The sequence below is a fragment of the Sciurus carolinensis genome, chromosome 17, assembly GCF_902686445.1.
Source record: "Sciurus carolinensis chromosome 17, mSciCar1.2, whole genome shotgun sequence".
In the NCBI taxonomy this organism is placed as follows: Eukaryota; Metazoa; Chordata; class Mammalia; order Rodentia; family Sciuridae; genus Sciurus; species Sciurus carolinensis.
This window is the reverse complement of record NC_062229.1, coordinates 3,491,527-3,514,191: the sequence shown is the minus strand read 5'-3', so window position 1 is coordinate 3,514,191 and position 22,665 is coordinate 3,491,527. Positions and strand designations below refer to the sequence as shown.

General features: G+C 52.1%; 1 protein-coding gene across 4 annotated transcripts in view; it reads left to right on the top strand.

The window, feature by feature from the left end:
• Positions 1-22,665, top strand: part of Rfx2 (regulatory factor X2) — an 81,559-nt gene that overhangs the window by 204 nt on the left and 58,690 nt on the right. For 2 of the 4 annotated variants that reach the window (XM_047532290.1, XM_047532286.1), the window contains exon 2: positions 3,584-4,492. The exons of the other annotated variants lie outside the window; for them this stretch is intronic. The gene's annotated coding sequence lies outside the window, so the exon portion shown is untranslated. The remainder of the gene's footprint in view (positions 1-3,583; positions 4,493-22,665) is intronic. 4 annotated transcript variants of the gene reach the window in all.

The following is a 22,665-nucleotide window of genomic DNA, read 5'->3' as shown; positions in this document are numbered from 1 at the left end:
CGTCCGGGAAGTGCGGGTGGCGGTGGGGACCCGCCCGGGGGACTGAGGGTCGGGGAGAGCACCCCGCCGAGCACCCCAAGCGCCCGGGACTGCACGCCCGGGGCCCGCCTCCGCGCCCCAGTCCCCACGCGCCGCCGAGTTTGGGGGTCCCTAGCGACGCCCCCTCCCTCGTTTTAAGAGTGTCGGCGAAGTGGGACCCGTCGCCTTACTTTTTACAAAACTTCCCGGGATGCGGCCGCCCGGGGACCCTCCCGCCAGCTTTGGGCTCCCTGAATTAGGGGCCGAGGACCCGTCACTCCGCTGCCCGCACCCCGAGCCGGGAGCGGGGCCGCCCTCAAACTTAGCCCGCACACTTTCACCCCAGGCCCCCGAAGTGGGGGCGAATGGGCGTCCTCTGCCGTTTACTCCCAAAAGTTCTGAAGTCGGGGCGCCCTGGGGGCCCCTCTCAGTTTCAGTCTCACACTCCCCGAATTGGGCGTCCTGCAAGGCGCCGCTTTCCTTTATGCCTCGGTTCCTGGAGTTGAGCTGTCCCGGGACCCCCTTTCCCTTTGACCCTCGAGACACTCTGAATTGAGGGCAGCCCGGGAGCCCCCTTCCCGCACTTCGCCCCTGCAGTCGGCGTGCTGGTGCTGGCAGACCCCTCCTGCCTGCCCGCGGTGGACCCCAGTCCTGCGTCGGGGGTCCCGGCCCCCGGTCCTGCCCACGCCCCCCAGGAAGTCTCTCCGCACGCCCGCGGCTCCCCTACGTGGACCTGTCTGGACGCGAGGAGGTCCGGGTTCCCCGAAGCGGTGGTGTTTTGTTTTGTTTTGTGTTTTTGTTTTTGTTTTTGTTTTTGAGTCCTACTAGTTGGTGCAGGAGCCCCGGGACCTCTGCGCGCCTTCCCGGCCGCGCAGCGCGGAGCGAGCGGCGGCGGGTGAGACCGCACCCTGGCCGCGCTCGCAGCCCGCGCCGCGCCCGTTCCTCTCGAGTCGCTGCCTGGAGAAGCCGCCGCGCGCGGCTGGAGTTGGGTTCCGCGATCCTGGCGGCTCGTTGAGGCCCGGGCCCCAACTGTCCCGCCACTCGGGCGGCGGCGGCCAGAGCGGTTCGCTTGCTTATTTTAACCTCACTCTGCAGGAGTGGAGGAGGGACCTGGCAGAGTTGGGTCGGTCCAGAGCGGTAGCCCAGGGCTTCTGCTGATCCCCTTCCTACTTGGAAGGGGACTTCTTCCTACTTGGGGTGTTTTTAGTACCCTTCCCCATTATCTCCTTGCTTTGTGCTGTAAACTGTCAGTGCAGGATTTAGAGAGGTTCTCCCCCGTCCCGGTTGGCTTTTCTCTGAAGACCCAAAGTTAATCAAGGTTTTGCTGGAGGTTCATGACCAGTTTCAGGGGACTTCCCCAGCAGAGTGATGCTGCTGTTACTACACGTTCCTCAAAATATGTACAAGGATTATGTGTCAAATTTTTAAAGTGAAGGTGAATTGAACACATTTTCAGACCAATAATAATGACACAAAACCTCAATAGGAACTTCTTAAATTTTTGCCTCTGTGTACTGTCAAGATGTTCTTATCTTTTTGTTTCATGCTCTGAAACCACGCACGCGCGCACGCGCACACACACACACACACACACACACACACACACACATATATATGGAGACAGAGAAAGAGACAGACAATATATTCTTCTTTTCTTCTTATATGAAGATCCTTACCCTGTCCTTCTGGGTGTGGTACTTATTCTTTCTCTCAAAGACTTGCATTGACCTGAAGTGAAAATAACCCTGGAAATGGCTGCTCACCTATTTGTTCACCAAGAAGTGAGAGTTGTGGTGAGAGTCCCTAGGAAAGGAATTTAATTTCCTCCATCACCAGGGCTCCTTCATCCACAGCTTGGCCACACTTTGGTGGGGGTTTAATGATGGGAAAGCTATGCGGTTACTTGATCCTGTATAGCTCCACCGATTTGGGCTGGGAACAAATTCAGAAATAGTTTGTCCCTGTAGCAAAAGCAGTACTGAATTATTTTACCCTTGAGATGTGCCTTTATAAACTACTGAGTCTGAGAGGAGAGGGACAGAGTTATTAATTACCTCCAGTAACAGAATGAGTGCTTTGCATTCAGCTGATGCTTGCTTTCTGGGGGAAGGGCAGGTATTACCTTTAGATGTACTTGTAGTGGTGTTTTTCATCTCTTGACAGTGTTTATCACCCAAGTGCTAATAGGATGGTTCTGTGCACCAGAAATACACATGCCGGGGAATGGTGACTCTAGGTCTCATTCCTTAGATCTAATTTTGTGTTTCATATTACAGTTATTAATAGTAATATTTAATTAATTTAACTTTAATTAATTTTAATTAATATTATAGAGTCAAAACTCTGAGTATATGTGTGAGATTTTTATATGAGTAGTGATTCTTTTGCTTGTAAAATTCTGGAACTGGAGGAACCACATCTTATGTGTTTCTTTTAACTGGAGGGTGACAGCCTCTTTAATGTACCCCCCATGCACACCTACTAATTTGTAAATTATGAAACTTTCTAAAAAGCAAAGGGAAGTTCCCAGAGAGACCATCTCGTTTCTTGGGACCCTCAGCAACCAGAGGAGTAGGCAATACAATTCCCCGATTGTCTAAATCTCAGGGTCTGGTGCATCCCATGTAGACACATCCAAGTTTCTGCTCTAAAATATGAATATTTGCATGAAATGGAGGCGAGAAGGACCATAAGTGACCTCATATCAGTTCAGGTCAGGTTTTTGTCATCAAATGAGTCTGTATCAAGTTTATTTTAAAATCTCCCAGTTTCAGGTCAGATTGCTATAAGGGGTTTTGGACTTGTTTAGAAAGTCACTTTGACACCCTTTCCAGAATTCAATGGGAATTAACTCCCTGCAAGCCATGTTCTCTTAGGCATACGCTGGCATAGCTTGGCATAACCTGGCATAGCAGATGTACTTAATTCATGAATGGACTGAAGAATGGACGGGTGGACAGCATGTATGTTAGGAATTAGAGAAATCTGAAAACCACTACATGCTTTTTGAAAACCCCAAGATCAGCAAAGAATTCTTACAGAAAAAAAAAAAAAAAAAAAAGGAGGAGAATTTCAGGAGAGGAAGACCAGAATGAGGAGGTGTGGGCTGAGGAGTAGGCAAAGGAGTAGGGGGAGAAGGGCGGGAGAACCCACAGAGGCTCTGGACTGAATTCCTGCGCAGGAAACCCCAAGTGACTTAGGATGCTAAACTCCCCCTGCTCAAAATGTCTGTCTGGCCGCCAGCTGGGCGGTCCAGGTGGGTTCTGCTTGGTAGCCAAGCCGACCTCACCACGCTTCCCCCAAACTGGCCCCCCACCTTAGTAAATAACTGACTTCTCTCAGTTGCTCATCAAAAGCTTGAAGTCAACCTTGACTCCTTTCTCCTGGGCTATTGCATCCTGTCCACTCTCCCATGTCTCACCGTTTCCACTGGCAGTTCGGGTCCAAGTCACCAGGGTCCTGCCCAGGTGATGCCCATGGTGGCCTATGGCAGTCCTCAGCCCAGAAGCTGGATGGAGCCTGTGAGTCTGAGGGGTCATATTCATTCCTATTTTCTATTCCTCAGCTCAAACCTGTCCAATCAGTGGCTCTCACCTCAACAAGGAGCAAAAACCAAAGTCACCTCTCACCCTCATTCTCCAGTCCAATGCCTCTGCGACCTCACCTCTGACCTCCCTTGCACCGCTGGCCTCCCAGGAACCCAGCGCCCGCCAAGTCTTCGCCCAGGCATTGGGAGGGCTCGCTGCCTTCAAGCCCTTGCCCAGATGTCATTGACCACTCCCTCAGAAATGACACTTAGCTTCCATCCCCGCTTTCCTCGTCGCCTTGGCGTTTGTCACCATGTAGCTTACCTGCTTATTTGATCATCGCCACCCATTGTGAGACTGTCAGCCTGGTGAGGGCCGCAGTTTCTGTTAGTTTGAGTTGCATCACATTCCTGGGGCTGAGAACAGCTCTGGCACTGGGTGGGCACCCAGTAAACCTTGGTAAATGAATAAAGGAGTGGTTTCCCGCATGCCTGCAAGGAGAGCCCCCGTGGAGTGGAGGGTGGCTCCTCAGCCACCGTGTAAGCCACTGCTGAAAGCGGCAGAGCTCAGAGCCGATGGACGGGGCAGAGAGAGTGAAGGAAAAACTAGTTCCCCAGCTCGAAGGCTCCCACCTCACGCGGAGGGAAAGCTTTGGAATGCAGCAGAAAGGGTTACGCTGCGTGGCTCTGGAAAAAGGCATGGCATCTGTGAAATCAATAATAATAGCTTAAGTGGCTCTATTAGAAATTTTTGTTAACTGCTTAGCACAAGGCTTGGTGCCTAAGGGGTGCTCAGCGAAGCCTGTGGTTATAATGACTAAGTAATAAGTGGCTTGGGATTGTCGGTCTGCTCTTTGGATTGCCTCACTGCTGCCGGATGCTAAGGATGCATTCAGGAAGGACGTCCTGCTGGATTGAACGGCTGGACCTTGCAAGGTCTGTTTTAAGGTAGGAAATGCCTGAAGTTGATTTAGAAATTCAGTGGTGCACACATATCCCTCTGCAGGTGTAAGTGCTGTGCAGAAGCCACAACAACAACAACAAAGTAATGTGACTTCCACATCATGGTCATTGTGTGAGGCCCGTCTGAAGCCGGTCCCTGAGCAACAGGGCACCTCTACAGGCCGAACTTATAGATGAGAATGTTTCAAAACTGGTTTCCCTTCTGTTATCACTGCTCTTAAATGCCAGCACGGTCGACATCTGGAGACAAAGACTGGCCTGGTCTTCGTGCTAGGACTTGAGCCAGGCCCTTGGGAGCAGCCAGCTGCAGCGCTGCACCTCGACTCTTCTCCTTGAAATTGCATTCCTGTCTGATGATGCATGGGTCTTGCAGGTTTTAAAACTGCCTTGTGTCCTGGCAGTTCTTTCTGTTTTCAATGGCTGTGTGAATTCTATGACTTCCCAAGAAATCCAGTTGACTTGCCACTACCTGTAGGTGATTCACAAAGCAAGTGGATTTCGGATGCTGTGAATCACTTTACACCTGCCATAGTTCATGTTATAAAATGGAAAAAAGTCATAAAGCCATTAAAATATGTAGAACGTACATGTAATGGCCCGTAGAGTGATTAGATGCCTTTATTATGAATGGAGCCCAGATGTGCTATAGGCGGTAATAAGCCTGTTCCTGCCGAGATCTCTGCAGTCATTTTGAGCGTGTGTGTTTAAGGACGGGGGTGATTCATAATAAGAAACTTTGCAAATAGGAACTGAACCCAAACTTGAGGCAGCGCAACTGGGCCTGTGCTGCTGACTGGCCTGCTGTTAGCAAAGCCCTTGAGGCGCTGGCCCTGTGGAGTCCAGTGGGAAGCGCCTTCTGGGCAGGGTCTCAGGTACAAAGTTCCCATGGCGGGCGGGGACCCTGCTGGGCCCTGGTCAGGCAGAGAAAGGGGGCTGGTGCCAGTGCGCAGAGGGTGAAGGGGAGCAGCGGCAGGCCTCTCAGGCCTGGCTGGCCACGAGGAAGGACTGGGTGCTCCTCTGGGTCTGGCTGAGACTGGTGGACCTTGCCCTGTGTGTAGGTGTCAGGTGGAGGTGGCAGCTGCCTGCTGGAGATCTGCAGGTGCGGCAGGTGCTCTCAGGAGGGAGTCAGCCTGGAGGGCCAGGAGGGCTGCGAAGGAGGCCATGGCTTCAGCTAGATCTCCGCAGGGGTTTCTGGCCTGAGTGGGGAGAGTGGGATGTGGCCATGTTGGGACCCTGCCAGTAGTTCCTGGTGCAAGTACAGAACCCAGGGCAGGTTAGGCTGGAGAGGGCCCCGGGGGCAGAGCGACAGGACTGAAGTCTAAGCAGGGCTTGGTCCAAGCTACCTCTGGGGCCAGATCCAGCCCGGGGCCTGTTTTCAGGAGTAAAGTTTTATTGGCACCCTGCCACGCCCATCCGCTTAGGTAGCCTGTCTTTCTGTCCGTGTTTATGCAGCAATGATAGGGTTGAAAACAGAGTGGCCCACAGCGCCTGAAAGACTTACAACCTGCCCTTCCTCTAGCCAGGGGGATTTGCCTCTTGTTTTGCTGGGCTCAGAGGCCCATGGTCATGCGGCTGTGGGGTCAGACAGGCCTGTAGTAGAGGTTTGGAGGCTGGTGGTGGCAGGCCTCCAGAGGAACCAACGCAGAGGGATGCTGTGGCCGCAGCCCGGGAGGGTAATGAGCCTTCCCTGAAGCAGCAGCCAGAGGGGAGGAAGCCAGAGCTGAGGACCCTGAGCCTTCCCAAAACCTGGGACTCAGTGTGGGGCCAGGGGCATGGAGGAACCAATGCTTGTGCCCAGGTGCCTGCTTTAGGGGTTGGTGGGAGTGGGAGAACAGGAGGCTGGTTTGGGGTGGGGAGGGTGATGAGTCCAGTCGTGTGCTTGGCACGTCTGAGATGCTAGCAGGGCAGGCAGTGGGCCGCTTCTGCAGGGGGAGTGGGATGTGGGTGCCTGTAGCTGAGGGGCAGCAAGGCTGGGGGTCAAGCGTCAGGAGATGTCAGCATGGAATGGTCATTTTGGTCCTGGAGTGGTGAGGTCACACAAGAGGGTGGAGAGTGGGGACAGAAGGCCGGGACAGAACCATCGAGACTCAAAGGACAGGAAGCCATGGAGGAGTCAGGAGGAACGTTGTTTTGTGTTGCATTTTTAATTATGGCCAAATCTATGTAACATCAAAGTGACTGTCATAACCATGTCGAGTGGGCAGTTGGGGCAGTGAGTACATTCATGCTGCGCAGCCGTCCTGCCCTCCATCTCCAGCGCTATCTCTTCTCCGAAGTGACGTCCTGCCGCTCCACACTAGCCCCATCTCCCAGCTCTGCTCCCACTGCTGCTGCTGGCCTCTGAGGATCTGAGAATCTAGGACCTCCTGCGCGGGCATGTCCCGTATGTCTGGCTTACTCCCCTGAGCACGGTGTCCTCAAGGTTCATCCATGTGGCGGCAGGCCGCAGAGTTTCCTGACTGTTTAAGGCTAAATGACATCTCGGTGCATGGCTGGACCTCGGGGTGTCTGTTCACCCACCTAAGGACACTGCTCCGTTTCCCCCGTCTGGCTGCTGTGAATCGGGCTGAACAGAGGAGCTTCTGAGGGACTGTCAGGTGGATGAGAACCTGCAGTGGCTAGGAGGGCAAGTGAGGGCGTAACCTTAAGGACCACTCCAGAACAGTGGAGTCTGACAGAGACCAGAAAGATGGGGCTTGGGCAGGCACCACTTGAAAACGGATCCTGTCCTCAAAAAAAGGCAGGGGTTGGGCTGGGCTCAGTGGTAGGTTGCTTGCCTAGCACATGCGAGGCTCTGGGTTGGATCCTCAGCACCGCATAAAAATAAATAAATAAATAATAAAGGTATCGTGTTCTTCTACAAGTAAAAAAAAAAAAAATTTTTTTTTTTTTTTTTTTTTTTTTTTAATAAAAAGGCAGAAGGTTTGGATCTTGAGCACTTGTCTCCCTGGAAAACTGTCAAAATCATAGCAGTGATACGGAAGTCCATTCCTAAAGTTGCAGCAGCCCTAATTATGCTTATTTTAAAAATGAAAACTGATTATCATTGAGAAACACTGCTGTGTTTCCAAGAATATGTTTCTGTTCAGAAGGTGACCTGTGGGGCAAGGCCTTGTTTCCTGAAAAATGACCAGTCCACAAAAATGTGTGCCTGCCCTACCCAGGGCCAGTGGGAGCCAAGGAAAACCCGCAGGACTTTTCCCACCTCTTCTGGACTCAGCACAGACAGACAGACAGACAACCCTGAGAAAGAGTGCATTTGGAATTCCAGACCCACAGACAGCAGAGTAAGGGATGTGTTTCCAATTTTAAATAGAATTGTTCCTTTGCTAAAATAATTCACCTTAGTTGGGACATTTCTGTGAAGACCTTTCTGGGGTCTCCATTTATTCAGCCAAAATTTGTTCACCCAAAATATCAGCCTCTGAGGAGCTTATAATTAACTGAGGCTGTAAGCACATTACTCTATCATCACGTGGAGAGCTGACAGGGGAGCAGTGGCGACTGACGTTCAGATCCACAGCTGAGGCACCGGCCTGATGTATTTCAGGACTGTGTGACCGTGTAAATCGTGGTGTGCTCACAGTACAAACCCACAGACAGACACACGGAAGAAAGTCTTTCTGGAAGCCCATTAGGACTCGTGGTTTAGTTCACAGCAGGTTGTGTTTAACTGATGGCTGTGCTAACAGAGCAGGCTCGGCGTGCAAAAGAGCAGCCTTGTCAACTGGCAGGTCTTTAATTAAGCAGCTGCAGGGGGCTGCACGGCAAGGACCACGTGGCCCCTCCCCACCGAGACTTCCGGGTGGGCCTCAACTTCCCCCTGGTGGCATCCTGCCCAAGCCCGGCTTTCCTTGAGTTCTAGTGGAGTGGTCTCTGGAGTCCTTGCCTTCTGCTGCTGGCCCAGCCCTCCTCTCCTGTTCTAGAAGCCTCCGTCACCACCAGTAAGCATGCACCATGGCCACTTCCATTTCTTCTGTCTCCTGTGGCTCCTTTTACAGGCCTGGGGCTCCTGCCTCTGATGATTCTGCCCTTATCTCTTGCCTGGGAGGAACAGATGGCCACTTTCTCTCTACTTTCATCAGCCAGACTTTTGTCCTGGCCCCTTTGCTGTGACCACCTCGGACAGCTCAGCATGCTGGGCTGGTCTTGGTCCAGCCCTGGCTCCCTTTCCTTCTGAGTAGATGCTGGACCTTAACCAGGTCTAGTGCTTTCCTGTCTCCCGTCTGCAGTGTCATCTCTACATTGAAAATCTTGCTCTTAAGACTTTTTTCCGGGGCTGGTGTTGTGGCTCAGTGGTAGAGCACTTGCCTAGCATGCGTGAGGCACCAGGTTCAATTCTCAGCATTGCATAAAAATAAACGAATAAAATAAAGATCCATCAACATCTAAAAAATATTAAAAAAAAAAAAAAAAGACTTTTCTCCAATGTGCTGTCACCTTGGAAACTGGGGTCTTTCTTGGTGAGTTGAGAGGGAAGCTATAGGACCAGCACTGGGTACCCACCATTGCAGGTGGCCCTCAGGGACCAGATGATCCCTGATGGAGGGGACTCTTGTGGTACTGTGAGGTGTCGAGCAGCACCTGCCTCCCCTGCCTGTAGCACATCCCCTCTCCAAGCCATGACCCCCAGCAGGTCCCAGACACTGCCACATGTCTCCTGGGTGGAGACACAATTACCCCCCAGTTGGAGACCACTGGACTAATCAGAAGTGACAGGGACTACAGAAGAGTCCCCCCAGCTCTTGGCTTTAGTGTCACTATGCTGCTGTGACACACAGTAGTCATGTATGCATCTTGTTTCCTCTTTTGCACGTTCACAAGCTCCTAGAAGCAGGTGACAGCTCTCCCTGCCACCCTTCCCACAGACCACATTACGCAGGGCTTCACATTTAACCTGTGACCTAGGGTGCTCCCCACACCTGTGGGGCCCACACCAACTTGAGGGTGACTTTCAGTTTTAACAAAACTGAAAAATTCAATAGCCTTCAAATCTCCACTTTTTTGATTCTGTCTAAATTAACATTCCAGCCCTTTCAATATGTAGATTCTTTGACCAGATTCCCAAAGAAATTTTAATCAAAGACCTCTACTGTTAATTGACTTCCTTTTTTTTTGCCTAGCCAAAATTGCAAGTCAAGTTCTCTTCCAGAAAGTTCAGGGGGTCTCACAGGGGGTTGTGGGGGTGGAGTCTTATAGAAACACTGCCTGTCTCATTGCTAGGAGCTGAGTACACAGTAGAGAATATTAAATGCCCAATTCTATGGCTAAGCCAATCACAGTGGTTTGATTTGTCTCTTGTTTGGCTTTGGAAGTTTTCAGTGATTCCACTCTTAAAAAAGCTGATTTGGAGCAAATCTAGTGCAAGTCCATCAGCCGACCGCCGGAATTCTCCTGTTTGCTCTGAGGAAGAGCAAGGGCAAGTTGTGCTCCAAGCCTTAGTTTTGCTGTGGCTCCAGTGGTTTGGAAGAGATTTGACAGTGCCCTAGACTGCTGGGCCACCCCCAGAAGTCAGCCCTGTGCCCCCAGCTGTGCCCTGGGAGGAAGCAGCTCCAGAGAATGAACAGAGCTTCCTGAAGCCTACTCACTCTGGAGGCAAATGTTTTAACCCTTTCTGCCTTCCCAGTTCTGCTCCCCAGCTTAGAAGTTTCCCAGAGTGTGATCTGCTCCTCGGGACAAGGCCCGGCTAGCTGGCTCCTCTTCCTTCTGGCCCTCCCAGTACTCTCTGAGTAGTTGGAGGACCCTCCCACATGCTAAGGATCTCCAGCCCTCTCTCACACTCAGCTCAGGGTTGCTCAGGACTCACAGCTGAGTGTCAAAGGAAAAGAGCAAGTATTGTCAGTGTCGGGTGCTGGAAGGTGGACAAATCAACCAGGAGGCGCTGGTTTGAGGTCACTGCAGTGGCTCTGATGGGGTGGGAGATGCCGCCCACTGAAGTCCCTACCTTGCAGTCTTAGGGATGCTGTTGACCGAGGGCTCAATGCACTGCCGTAGCAGGGAGGGCCCCACTTTCTGAAGTTTCTACCACCCCAAATTTCTGGTTAGATTAAGAACGGGATTCTTACTGGATAGTCTTTTTGTGCTGTTTTGCAGTGCTGGGGACTGACCCCAGGACCTTGCGCTTGCTGATGCACTCTACTGCTGAGCTACACCCTCTCCCAACTCCTTGTTTTCCATTTTGTGTTGGAACACAAATTATACACAATGGTGAAATTCATTGTTGCGTATCTGTACATGTGCTTGGTATAGCAGTATGATTTGGCCAATATCACTCCCCAATTTTCCCCCTTCCCTCCTCCTCCCTCCCCCGTCCTTTCCCTCAGCTCTACTGATCTCCCTTAGGTTTTCATGAGCCCCTCCGGCTTCTTTTCCTTTTTTCTCTCCAACTTCCACATATGAGAGAAAACATCTGACCCTTGACTTTCTGAGTTTGGCTTATTTTGCTTAACGTAATATTCTCAAGTTCCATCCATTTCCTACAAACAACATGATCTCATTCTTCTTCTCGACTGAGTCAAACTCCAGCTGAGTCAGTCTCCCCCGTGTATATACACCATGTTTTCTGTGTTCATTCTTCCATTGAGGATACCTAGGCTGGCTCCTTGTCTGGCTGTTGGGCACGCGGGCATCACTGTAGTGTGCTAACTTTAATTCTTTAGGATAAACACAGAGGAGTGAACTTCCATTCAGCTTCCACCATGGTCACAGTGGTCGGAGAGTCTTTTTTCTTTTTCTTTTTGGTACCAGGAATTGAACTCAGAGGTGCTTAACTACTAAGCCACATCCCTAACCCTTTTTAAAAAATTATTTTATTTAGAGACAGGGTCTCACTGAGTTTCTTAGGGCTTTACTATGTTGCCGAGGCTGGCTTTGAACTCGTGATCCTCCTGCCTCAGCCTCCCTAGCTCATTGGAATTCCAGACCCAAGGGTCATTTTTAATGCAAGTCAAACTCTAAGCCAGTTGGGAGGCTGTGATAAACTTCCTGGACAGCAGAATTCCTTGATGGATTCCCAGTAGAGACTCTGATATAATTGTACATGCAGCTGTCTGGGTACAGAGCTCTTAGGTAAAATAACATGCTGCTGTGCGTCAGGCCGCTCACCTCTGATCCACATGAGATCTTCTGTGTGGGGGTGACAGTCCCGATTCTCACAGAAGGGGTTGGGGCCATTCAGAGGTAGAAACCCAGTGCACGTCAGTGCTGCTCTGTACAAACCTGCGAAGACCAGCGTCTCCCACAGGAAGGCCCAGCTCCCTTCAGGCCCCATGTGTTCCAAAGGAGCAAATGCTTCCTCTCAGGAATTCAGAGCAGAAAAGGAGGCTTTTGAGAAAGGCAGAGAGTGACCTGTCAACCATGGGCCACTGCAGGTGGGCAGGAGAGCAGCTCTCAGATTGTAAAAATCTGGCTCAGCCAGATTGTAAAAATCGTGACTATTAGGGGACCAAGGCTTGAGAATAAAGGCGACGTGAGCTCACCCGCCAGGCGCCCACTGTGTGCCCAGGGTGTGCACTTGCATGCGTCCCCCTCACCCCAAGGTGTCGCTTTCCACGGTTTCACTGTCCAAGGTAAATGGAAAATTCCGGAGATAAACAATGCATGGGTTTTAAATAATTTTAATTATGGTATATTGTGATGATTGTTCTACCTTCTGATTATTGTTAACCTCTGTTCTTTTTAAAAATATTTTTAGTTGTAGATGGACACAATACCTTTATTTTACTTATTTTTATGTGGCACTGAGGATCAAGCCCAGTGCCTCACGCATGCTAGGCAAGCGCTGCACCACTGAGCCCCAGCCCCAGCCCAGTGTCTGTTCTTAATTTACAACTAAACTCTCAGGTGTGCGTAGGAAAGCGAGTAGCATGTGTGGGGTTCCGTACATCAGTGGTGGGTCTGGAGTGTGTTCCCTGCAGGTAATGGAGGGCTACTGTCTCTTCTAGTCCTTGCGGAATCCCAGCAGGGTTCTGATGTCAGGTCCTTAAGAAGGGGAAATTCTGTAGCTTCAGAGTTGTTGGGTCACCACCTGGGCAGCCCACTGTCCCTGGAAGCCACGGGACCCAATTCAGCTCTTTGTCTTCCTCCCAGAGAGCAGTCTCCTTGTCCCCTCCCCTGCTGGGCTCACTGGGCCTCCCCTGCCTCGCTGCCCCCTTTGCCAGGCGGGCTCCGCTAGGCTCCTCTGCTCCCGTGCTCCTGCGCTGGGCCTGCACACTGCACTTCCCAGTGCTGGCTTTCCTTCAGACCTGTGCCCGGCCGGGTGTTCCAGTAACTTCTGGCTTCTCCCCTCCTGGGAGGGGTGCCTCATTCTCCTTCCAAACCCAACACCTGAGGCGCCCTCAACGAGAGGGGCGAGGGTGGAGGGCACTTGGTGACTTTCGCAACACCGTGGTACGCTGTGAATGGGAGCTGGCGGTGGTCATCAGGGAAACAGCGTCTGGTTCTGGGGTGCGATTGTGGTGTGCGCCCTTTGGCTGCTTGTCCTGTACAGGATGGCGGCCCAGGGCTTCCCAATGATGTGAGACTGGCAGGGAGTTTGTTTTCCCCAGTGCTCTTCCGAACAGGTAAGAGGAAACCTGGAGCAAAGGGTCAAGAAACATTTGTGGGGCAAATTGTTTCAAATTGAAGGGGGGCATAGCCCATAAAAGTGTCTGCTAATTGGCAAAACTGTCATTGTTTTATTTGAGCAAAGTGCCCTTGTTTTATTTAAGCCAAGAAGGCCCACGGCATGTTTTGGTATTCAAGGAAGCAGGACCAGCAGGCATGGGGTCACGGGGCCAGAGAGCAAATGCCGTGGCGCTGCTGCCACTGCCCCGCTCTCTGGTTGTCGCGAGCCTCCCAGAGCTTGGGGACACGGGCATGGCCGTGTGCCAAGGAAGCCTCTGCGTAGACACCAGAATGTGAATTTCATATCATTCGCATGTGTCCCAGAATATTTTGATTTTGATTTCTTCCAACCACTTAAAAATGTACAATCCATTCTTCACTTGCAGGCAGTACGGAAGCAGGCATCAGCCGGCTGGACTGGGCCTGTGGGCTGTAGTTTGCTGACTCCTGCCCACAGGAGTCCTGGGCTGGAACCCGCCTTCCTGCATCCAGATGGCATGGCCTGTTCTCCACCCGATCCAGTCAGCTGGCCCTCTTTGTCCTTCTCCTGCACCTGCTGCCCTTGAACTTACCAGTTCCTCTGCCTGGTGGCCCTCCGCACCACCCACCCCACAGGGCCCAGGACTCCCTGGCTCCCTGGAGTCCTGGCCGGAGCTCCCCCTGCGTTTCCCCCTGCCTTTCGCCAGGTGAGGGTTGTTTGTGGCTTCTTCTCTCCTCTGTCACCTGATGCAGAGCCCTTGAGGAAGGACTCTCCTCCACTATGTTTGCAGGTCACCAAAAAGGAATCACTGAATTGGATTCAGTTCTTAGGTGATCAACATCATACCAGCATCTAAAAATTTTGCCTAGTTTCTAGTAAAATACAGTCTCAGATAGGTGTGAATTCAGAGTCCAGTGATTTTTTTGTCAGACTCTTCTGGATCATTTCTGACCAACGTGGAAACAACGCAAGCCACATGTGTAATTGCAAATTTTAGAAGGTAAAAAGAGACAAGTGGGAGCAGTTTAATGACACATTCCACCCACTGCACTGTATTGAAATCTTGCCATTTCAGTATATATGTGGGGAAATGATCACTGAATATTTTATGTTTGTTTTTGTGTGCTAAGTCTTTGAAATCTCAGTTTGGATCAGCTACATTTCAAGTGCTCTACCAATGTGGCCAGCAGCTCTTATACTGGCCTGAGAGGCAAAGGTGTTCAAGTAAAGACAGGTACAATTTTTTGGGGGGGTGGGGTACCAGGGATCGAACTCAGGGACCCTCGTTCACTGAGCCACATCCCCAGCCCTATTTTATACTTTATATGGAGATGGGGTCTCACTGAGTTGCTTCGTGCCGTGCCATCCAGGCGGCTGGCTTTGAGCTGGCGATCCTCCTGCCTCAGCCTCCTGAGCTGCTGGGGTTACAGGCGTGCGCTGCCTCGCCCGGCCCAGGCCTGATGTTTAAGTCACCTCCCTCTCTCTCTGCAGTGCTGGGGAGGGAACCCGGAGCCTTGCCCATGCTAGGCAAGTGCTCTACCCCTGAGCTCCTCCCCAGCCCTCTTTTTTTCAAGGTGACCGCTGTATTAGCTGTTCACTGGTGTCAAAGTACTTCATAGCCACTGAAGCTCAAGGTCAACAAAGCCCCAGAAGCACAGGCCACTTGAGCCGAGCAGTTCCCCTTTCCTAAGGGATCCTGGTAAGCTTAGGTAACATGTGTCTCCTCCAGCTGCCCAAGTCACCCGGAAACCCTGGCAGCCATCTCAGGACTCTGGGATCCTTTTAGTAGTGCCTACAATTCTGTTTACTTCCTCTTTTTTAAATTATGAAATTAATATCTTTCTATTGTAAAAAAAAAAATCCAAATAATACAAAGGAAAAGAAAAAGGAAAGAGCCCCTTTCTCCCTCTTCTTCTCTCCCACCACCTGCCACCCCTGAGAAATGTTTGGTGTGCATTCTTTCAGATGCCTCATATGCATGCAAAACGTACACGCTAATACTTTATTTTGTTTTATTTTTAAGAACCAGGGTCTTACTCTGTTGCCCAGGATGACATTGAGCTCCTGGGCTCGAGTGGTCCTCCTGCTTCAGCTTCATAAGTAGTTGGAACCATGAGTGCCCCCCTAGCCAGTCTTACTATGTTCAAATTGACATACATGCCACAAGATTCAGCCTTTTCCTGTGTACGAGTTAGTGAGTTTTGGTATATTCCAAGGTCACGAATGCATTCGTTAGCACTGATTTCAGGGTACTTCCTTCACTCCCCAAAAAAGCCCTGTCCCTAAACGGTCAGCCTCTAGCACCCTCAAATCTCCTTCCTGGCTCTGTGGACTTGCCAGTCTTAGACATTTCCTGTCCATGGGTCCCATACCATGTGGCCTTAGAACCTGGCTTCCTTTGGTGGCGTTCCAAGGTTCCTCCATGTTGTGCTGCTTGTCGGTTTCACTCCTTTTTATGGACGAACTAATACTTTTGGTTTTTGCAAAAAAGAGAGCTCATGGTGCGCCCCTGTGTGCGGCCGGCGCTTCGCACCTGAGGCCCTTCCCTCCTGTCTCCGTGGCGCTCCCGCTCGGTTCTCCTGCTGACTGCCCAAGTGCGCCCGGTGCAGCTGTGCTGAGGTGCTGGCTCGCCCGCCCTCAGGCGATTCAGTCTCTCCTCCCTTTCGCTTGACCCATGATGCTGCAGTCAGCCAGCACGCTTGTCCCGGTATCTCACTGAGCACAAGTGAGGTGTTCCCTTGGCATCTGCTCGTTGCCTCTTGTCAGCCCATCATTCCTGCGGCAAAGGTGACTTCCCACTTGCGCCCTCGCCTCACACTGCCCCACCACCAGCAGGATGGGCAGGGCCACCACCTCCCTGCCCCAACATGGGTGTCATCTGCCCTACATCCTCATCCCCTCTGGCCCTCAGGACAGCACCGGCTCTTGAGCCCCTAAGCATTGTGGGAAACCTGGGCACAGGCCCTTGAGGTCCGATGAAGGCGGTCCTCCCTGCCTGGGGAGCGTCCCACTAGCCTGCCTTCTGCGGGGCCTGCCAGCCCTGCCCTTGCGACCCGCTCACTCTCAGGCTGCCTGCCCTGCCTGCCTGTCTGACTCAGCCTCATCCTGTCCCAGCGAGCTTTCGGGCCACTTGTGCCCCGGAAGCACTCTGCTGGGCAGGTTGTGCCGCCACAGGTTCAGACCTCTTGTCCTTGTCACCACCGTGCTCAGTTGGCAGCCTGTTGATGTGTGGTGGGAACTCCTCTATCTGCCTCCACCGAAGCACACCTTTCCCCTCCCCGGCGCTGAGCGCCCTCTGTCCCAAGTGGCCTCCTTGGGTCCCTGGTGTCTGTTCTGCATCATGCCAGCTGGGCCTCCCCCCACCACCAGAAGGGATTCTGTGATTGACCCTCTTTCTTGCTCTTAGAGTTGACCTCTGATTTAATGTAGATTTTTTTCTCTTTGTACAAATAACTTAAAACTAGAATTCCCAAGACCTAATCCTGGACAGTTATTTATTCTTTATCTGAACTTTCCTCCCATTTTAAATTTACTAGATCATAATTTTTAAGCATCCTTAAGGTTTCTGATCCACTAACCTCAATTGATTTTCCTTTTTCGCTCTTCTGAATGAAGAACCTTCTGGAGACTCCCTGCCCCTTTTACCCGCTGAGACCTGGCCCCGAGCAATCTGCGGTCCTCTCTTCTCACTTCAGACTCCCTGTCGCACAGTGTCTACGCCAACGGGCACTCCTCAGTCATTCCCCTGGTCTGTTCTCTCCATGGGGCACTGTGAGCTGGTCTCTCTAAAACAGGCTTCCTTGTACCTTTTCTCTGTCCCTGTTGCTGGAGGTTTTCCCAAAGAAAGTCTCTTAATCCCTAAGATTGTTCAAAGTTTATTTCTGAAAATGTCAAAAATAATTTTGACTTTGCAAATTCTCAGCATCACATCCCACTTATCCCAAGGCAAAGAGCACCTTTAGTTTCTGGATCATCTCTTTTTCTTCTTGTCTGGCATTAGTTAACACTTACCATATCATCCCTTTTTTAAAAAAAATCAAGGTAAAATCCATGTAACACGAAATTCACCATTTGAAGGTGGTTTCCAGTTAGTGGCTTTTAAGATATTCCTAGTATTATGTGGCCACCACCAATCCCAGATTCTGGGACATTTCCATCTGCACCCCCAAGAAGCCATGTCCCTACCAGAAACTAATCACAAGCCCCACTGGGCCAGTCGCAGTCACCCATCTCGTCTGTGTCCGGTGGAATCCCACACTATGTGGCCTTTTGTGATTGGCTCCCTTCACTCAGGGTGATTCGGAGGTTCCCTCATACTGCAGTGTGGACTTTACTGATTGTATGTAGATACTATAGTTTTTTTCCTCCATTTGTCTGTTGATTTGGGTTTGCTTTTGCTTTCTGATCATTACAGTCAATGCTGCTGTGAACATTTGTGGATGAATTTTTGCGTGGACAGTAGTTTTCATTTTTCTCCCTGTAGGCAGGGCCGGGTGGCTGGCAGCTCCCTGTTTAAGTGCCAGACCGTCTTCCACACTGGCTGTGCCATTTGCTGATCCCAGCAGCAGGGCATGGGGCCCCAGTGTCCACGCCCTCACCAGCACTCACCCTTCTCCTTGTTTTGTTGTAGCCAATCTTGTAAATATGACAGGGTTTCTCACTGTGGCTTTGATTTTTTTTCCCCTGGGGACAGAGCGTGTTGTGTATCTTGTCATGAGCTGGTCGGTCACTTGTGTGTCCTCCTTGGGTGGGTGTCTATTCCAAGGAGCCTCTTCCGTGATCATTTTCTCACACCCACAAGCTTCCTTTCCTCTCTGAGCGTCCCTGGGCCAGGAAGGTGTGGGCAAGGTGCTGCGGGGTGGGGTGCCGCTGGCCCACTAGGCTGCTGTAAGGAGTCCCTCAGGTTGGGTGGCTGCCAATTCCAGAAAGTTACTGCTCACAGTCTGGAGTCTGGCATGTGCATGGTCAGGCTGCCTGGGCAGGTGCTCTTTCCCAGGTGGCAGCTTCTCACGGTGACCTCACCTGGCAGAGGTCTCTTCTCTCTCTTGCAGAGACACCAACCAGTTCGGCTGACGAGGGCTCCACCCTCCCGGCCTAATCACCTCCTGGCCCCACCAGCCCCCTGGGCTGAGTGTGCACCTGAACTTCAGGGCACACAAACCTGTAGTTTTCAGCAGAGGGTTGGGACCTACTGGATGTGAGGGCTGTCCTCTCTCTCTCTGTGACATCGCCCCAAATGTCACCTGTGCATACCCCCTTTACAGAGACTGCCCCCAATCCTAGGACAGAGACATGGAGGGGCTGCTCTCCTCACCCTAAGAATGTCACTGGCTGCTAGTCGCTGAGATTTCTAGAAGGTCATCTGTAACTGCACAGGTTACTCGACACATCCATTTGCTTCTTTAGTGTTGTTTCAATTCTCCCTTAGAGACATGAGTGCCCTACAGGATGAGCTATCAGCCCACTTTCAGTCTTCCCTTAGAGACATGAGCCTAAGTGCTTGAGTCTAATGCAGAGCCTGCAAACCTGCCCACGGGCCAAACTCACCCTAATACCTGTTTCGTGCAGCCCATGGGCTAAAAAAAAAAATTTTACTTTTAAATGGTTGAAAAATATTCAAAAGCAGAATATTTGATGACCTATGAAATTACATGGAACTCACAGTTCAGTGTCCATAAAGTTTTATTGGCACACGGCCAGGATCTGTCAGTGTGTGTTGTCTGGCTTTGGCCCTACGGTGGGGGCAGTGGCTCGGCAGGACTGTGGCACCTGCAGGGCTTCACATACTTGCTCTTGGGCCCTTTGTGGGTGCCGCTTGCCGACCCCTGGTGGAACAAACAGCCCTTGGCATAAACAGCATCATGTGCACGTGAATCGGTGCTGGGTTTTTCTTTTAGGGAGAGAGGAACATTTACTTTTCCCCTTTCTGTTCGCCTTAATTAAAAAGTCTTTGCCTGGCCACACCTGGCTGGCAGACGGTCTCTGCCTTCCCATGCAGTGCTTGGGCTGCGGGGCCGGGCTCCAGGGCCTCTGTGATACCCAAGTCCACAGATGCTCAGGTCCCTCTTACAGGACGACGCATGTCTGTGTGGAACCTCCACGCAGCCTTGTGTGGACTTCCGGTCCTCTCCTGGTGCCCTTCCACCCACTACAATGTAAATGCAGTGGCAACAGTGGTCACGCTGTATCATTTAGGGAATAACGACAAGAGAAAAGTCTGCGCGCGTTCAGGATGGACACATTTGAAAAGCGCGTTTTCAGTCCACGGTTGGCTCGGTGGGGGAAGCAGGACTGCAGGACATGGAGGCTGCCCGTCCCTGGGCGCCCTAACGCCCATGCCTGGCCTTACTCTCTGTGGCCTTCTTGGTCCTTCCAGCCCTCGGCAGCTGGGTTAGGCCCAGACCAAGCCCCTGGGGCCGGAGTGGCTCCGGGCCTGGGAAGCGCCGTTCCTCTTCACGCAGTGCCCGACTCGAGGCCACGTGCTCCATGGCCGTCCCTCGAGGACCGCTGCTTCCTCTTGGCGGGTTGGTCAGCCCCAGAGGTGGAGCTGCAGATCCTGGCAGACAGGCGCGGTTCTGAACTCAGCTACTGCTGCTGCTGCCTTGGAGCGAGGTCAGGGCAGCCTCCAGGGCTCAGCCCCGCTCGAGCAGCCTCTCCCACCTGGACACGCGCGACGTGTCGGGACTGATCCGGGAGGGAGAACTCAGCCTTGCAGCCCCAGCCGGCCCGCGGAGTCTCCCAAGGCGGGGCTGTGGGGCTCCGAACCGCAGTCATTGGAGGCCTCACCCGGAGAACCTGGGGAGCCGGCAGCGTAGGCCCTTTGCCACAGAGCTGATGGGCGGCTGCTGCGGACGTGGCACGGTAGGTACGAGTCCCTGGCTTCTTGGGGTGAACACTATTTTTTTTTTCGGTACTGGGGCTCGAACTCAGGGCCTTGTGATTGCGAGGCAAGCACTCTACCAGCTGAGCTATCTCCCCAGCCCTGGGGTGAACTCTAGAACAGACCGCCGCTGCTCCCTGAGCCCTCGCCTTCCCCTCTGGAAGTGTTCTCTGAGGTTTCCTCTGCTCCTCAGCATTCCTGGGCTTGATGTGCTGTGGACGGTCATCAGCTTGATCTCTGATTGGACTGTTTGCAGTCCTAAATATGGGGTAACAGTAGCCACCTTCAGATTGGCCTCTCCACACACGAGGGTGTGGGCCTCACTCTGTTCCTGTGGCAGTCACGCCTGGACCCTGTCCATCATGAAGCTGTCTCTGCAGCGTGTGACGTGGGCCCACTGTCCCCTCCCGGGAAGTGAATTCATTTTATCACTTTCTTCCAAAGACCACGGATATGCCTGGCTTATACAGCCTCACCTAAACTGGCATCCTCGAATCTGTAAACTTAAGTTCACAATGGCAAAAACAAATCAAACCCAAAAGCCACACTGCTGTAGCCTGGCCGCGTTCCACTGCTTCAGAATCTGCTGGAAGTTGGGAATTTCTCCCCAGAACGGACCAGCTCCTGTGCCCACACCTTGTCGTGCTCCAGATCAGGTTCACGGGACTCCTAGCTCAGTGTCAGGACCCTGCTGTCACCATGTGAGTGGCTGCGTCACAGTCTTCAAACCACTTTGCCTGCTCTGATTACTCCTATAATTTAGGGGTAAAACCAAACTCTCTGGGTTTTTACATGCAGGAGGACCAGCGATGGTGAAAGCGAACACTTATTCAGCAGAAGGGCTGGTTCTTGTGATGTCCGAGTCTCTGTGCAGTGGCATGGGCCGCCTCAGACCAGGGAAACCCCACGAGGCACGCAGGCTGCCGAAACAGGAAGCCGGGCGGCGCAGACGCAGCCTGCACCACAGACGGGAAGCAGCCGGGTTCACGGAGGCCTCCCTCGCAGATTCCTTTTTAACTCTGCACCCTTTCTGGCAAGATTGGATCCTTGTGTGTTGGTACTTGCCTTTAACTACTTCTTTGTAATATGTCACTCCAACAAGGGTGGCAAGATCATTCAGTGGGGACCAATCATGTTGGGGAAGCCAGATTTCTACAGCCAAAAGAATGCAGTTGGACCCTAATTTTGTATCATATGTAAAAACTTACTCAAAGTAGAGGAAAGACCTAAGTGTTAGAGCTAGAACTATCGAACTCGTAGAAGAAACACACGGGGTCTTCTCCATGGCTTTGGATTTGGCAGTGATTTCTTGGTGTGAGACCAAAAGCATAGGCAGCAACAAAAATGGATAAACTGGACTTGACCAGAGGACAGTGTCCTCAGGCAAACCAAGGGATGGGAGAAGATATTTGCAAATCATATAATAAGGGGTGAGGATCCAGAACTTCAGGGGAGAGCTGGGTGCAGTGGCCACACCTGTCATCTCAGTGGCTTGGGAGGCTGAGGCAGGAGGATGGCAAGTTCCAGGCCAGCCTGGGCAAGTTAGAGAGACCCTCTGTCAAAATAGAATAAAAAGGGCCATGGTGTAGCTCAGTGGTAAAGCTCCCCGGGGTTCAGTCTCCAGTACCACAAAAAATCAAATTAAAAACAGTGAATTGGGGAAAAGAATAACCCCATTACAAAACAGGCAAACGTGTTGAGTAGGCGTTTCTCCAAAGGAGGCGTGCGATGGCAAGTGACCTGCGAGAGTGGAGCACGCAGATCCTCAAGCCACACAAACCACAGCCACAGGAGTGGCCATTCACACCCGGCTGCTGTCTGGGTAAGAAGAATGCTGGTGTGCACCTGGAGGAGCTGGTGGGACAGGACGTGCTGCCCCCGGAGAACAGCAGGAAGGTTCCTGGGACATGCAGTGGAATCTGCCTCGTGACCTAGCAAACCCGCTCTGGGTGTGCCCAGGAGCTGGGGCACTCTGTGCACACCACTGTCCCCACGGCTTGACTCCCAGCCAGGCGGTGTGGCCATCCACACCGTGGAATATTATTCAGCCTTTAAAAGGAAGGAGATTCTGACACACGCCTCGCTAGGGATGAACCTTGGGGACATGATACTGACCTAGGCTGCAAGACCTCACAGAAGGACCCTAGAGTCCTCGGGCCACAGAGACCAGAAGCAGGACTGGGAGCCTGTGGGAGTCAGTGTTTGATGGGGACAGAGTTTCAGTTTGGGAAGATGGAAAGTTCTGGAGATGGGTGGTGGAGACGGCTTGATGTCACTGGGCTGTGCCCTTCCAAACAGTTAAAATGGCAAATTGTTACGTGTCTTTTACCACAGTATAAAGTCATGATAGTAGAATAGTACGCTCCAGTGGCTTTTCCCATGGTGACGTTAATTGGAAGCCCAGGCCTCCTGGTTGGCGTCTGGTGAGCCCCTCCATCCCGCCACTCAGGGACCTGGCTGCGGGGCCCCGGACAGTTGCCCGAAGGCCGCCTGGAGAGCCGTGCGGAGTGAACTCGCTGACCCACCTCTCCTGGGAAAGGCGTGCTTCTAGGGCAGCGGAAGGAAGGCGAGAGGTGGACTAAGTTTGTGCGGTGGCATTTGAAAGTCAGCAGCAGCAGTCCACCATGAATTAACGAGCCCATGAACGTGTGCCAGCTGGGAGGATTCTCTACGTGCCATGCCCTGCATGAAGGC